This window comes from Penaeus vannamei, chromosome 3 (genome assembly GCF_042767895.1).
Source record: "Penaeus vannamei isolate JL-2024 chromosome 3, ASM4276789v1, whole genome shotgun sequence".
NCBI lineage: Eukaryota > Metazoa > Arthropoda > Malacostraca > Decapoda > Penaeidae > Penaeus > Penaeus vannamei.
In genome coordinates, this window is record NC_091551.1 from 41,903,600 (window position 1) to 41,906,017 (window position 2,418).

The 2,418-nt window shown below is 38.0% G+C and overlaps 1 protein-coding gene across 2 annotated transcripts in view; it reads right to left on the reverse strand.

Moving 5' to 3' along the window:
- The window catches only part of LOC113819858 (palmitoyltransferase ZDHHC3), a 10,232-nt gene extending 9,555 nt beyond the window's left edge, over nt 1-677 (reverse strand). The window contains exon 1 of one of the 2 annotated variants that reach the window (XM_027372074.2): nt 579-677. The gene's annotated coding sequence lies outside the window, so the exon portion shown is untranslated. Of the gene's footprint in view, nt 1-285; nt 403-578 lie in introns of those variants that run through there. The other variant, XM_070145492.1, reaches the window with a different exon arrangement.
- Between the last annotated feature and the right edge of the window lie 1,741 nt (nt 678-2,418).

Below are 2,418 nucleotides of genomic sequence, written 5' to 3' on the forward strand. Positions count from 1 at the left end.
ATCTTGATTTTACACATATGTATGCAATATTATTATTCTGAAATGCACATTTTTTTCAATGAATTATGCTGTGTGCCAAGTGCAGAGAATCCAACTTACAAGTTCTAACTATGAGGTTTCATGGATTACAGCACATACAAATAGGCCTTAATAACAAACCCATGCCCTGTTACAGTAAAAGCTAAAAGCTATTAAACATACTCTTGTAGCATAAATTTACTTGTACAATACCAGTTTTGTCTCTGCAGGTAACTAATGCCACAGGTAATTCCTGGGGAGACTCACCTGAGCTACATGCACCTTCATCAAGTTTTCAGCAATTTTTCGTCTAAGGGCTTGCCAATTGTCTCACTATTGATCAATATGGGATACCTCTTGTTCCTAGTTATCCCAGGTATCAAATTCCTTCCTATAATAGGGTCCAGGGAATAATCGAATAATTTTCTCAAGCCTTCCTCTTATCTCGTCCCTATTATGGCCACAAATGTCCAAAGCTTTTGTTGGTTTTCCTCTCCTGCATGGTCATGATATCTAACTTTTACCATCTGCACTGCTTTTATAATGGTTCCTCCCCTTACCTGTAACATAATGGTGATTTAATTTATAAAGTGTCATGCTACGAAGCCATTCCCCTTGACGTTTCCTGTTTTCCTACCTCGAATCAAGACAGAAATTCTTTCCGGGTTGAGTAGTAAAGATTCTTCAATTATCTTTATATCTTCAAACCTATTCTGCGACAAGTTGAACCAAACAACAAAAACATAGATAAATCATACTCATTAGAAAATTATGGTTGCAACTGAATCGAATATACAACTTTAGCTACGAAAATCAGACAGTTAAATTCTCCCTTGCAACAGCGGCATATAAGGACCCTTTACTTCGGTCTCCCAGAACGACAGCGGTAAACACAAAAACATTGAATAGAAAAAATAAGCCACAAATTGGATTCATACCTCGGCAAATACAAGAAGCGTTTTCACTACGTAAATATAAATTCATTCATTTATTCTCAAATTATATGTCTTTCATATATGCCCAATGTTCTAGTGAGGCCAGCCGAGGCCAAGGTCACTTATAAAAAGTACTGTACGTTTGCACTTTCATCATTAGGTGGCTTACGCTGCTGCGAAACCCTCAAGGATCTCTTGGAATGCCAAAAGGTCTTCCGTGCGGAACTGAAAAGAATTGCAGTGTTGAAACCTTTACGCATGTACTCTACTTGCATATGTATGTATATATAGACCTACGTGTATGCACACACACACACACACACACACACACACACACACACACACACACACACACACACACACACACACACACACACACACACACACACACACACACACACACACACACACACACACACACACACACACACACACACACACACACACACACACACACACACACACACACACACACACACACACACAGATGTATATATAAACATATGCACACACACACACACACACACACACACACACACACACACACACACACACACACACACACACACACACACACACACACACACACACACACACACACACACACTCAGATGTATATATAGACCTACGTGTATGCACACACACACACACACACACAGATGTATATATAGACCTACGTGTATGCACACACACACACACACACACACACACACACACACACACACACACACACACACACACACACACACACACACACACACACACACACACACACAGATGTATATATAGACCTACGTGTATGCACACACACACACACACACACACACAGATGTATATATAGACCTACGTGTATGCACACACACAACACACACACACACACACACACACACACACACACACACACACACACACACATATATATATATATATATATATATATATATATATATATATATATATATATATATATATATATATATATATATATGAGAGAGAGAGAAAGAGATACACAAACATGGTCATACCTATTTATGTTATATCTTATAATTTAGTGTTTGTACGTGCGTATGTACACCCATGCGTACAGAAATGTACATATAACAATACTTTTTATTTTTGGACTCCAAAAATAAAAAGCATTGTCGAAAGGCCATAAAACAGACGAACGGATACTGTCAGTTTACGCCTCGGCTTAATGACCCAGCATGACCTGAGTTCCCCTCCCGGTAGTGTGCTCTCCTTGGAATGAGAAAATAACTATTTTCTTTGAACTGTACTTCTCATTGTTGAAGAACCATGTTTCCTTTAAACGAAAAAAAAAAATGCATACTAAATGAACAGAAAATATCTTTTGTCACTGAGATATCTTTACAGGCCACAATTTGGTACTGAATTAAAAAAAAAAAAAAAAAAATACCGGTTTCCTGTTTATTCGTATAATGATCGACAAGACCTCGATATGCAT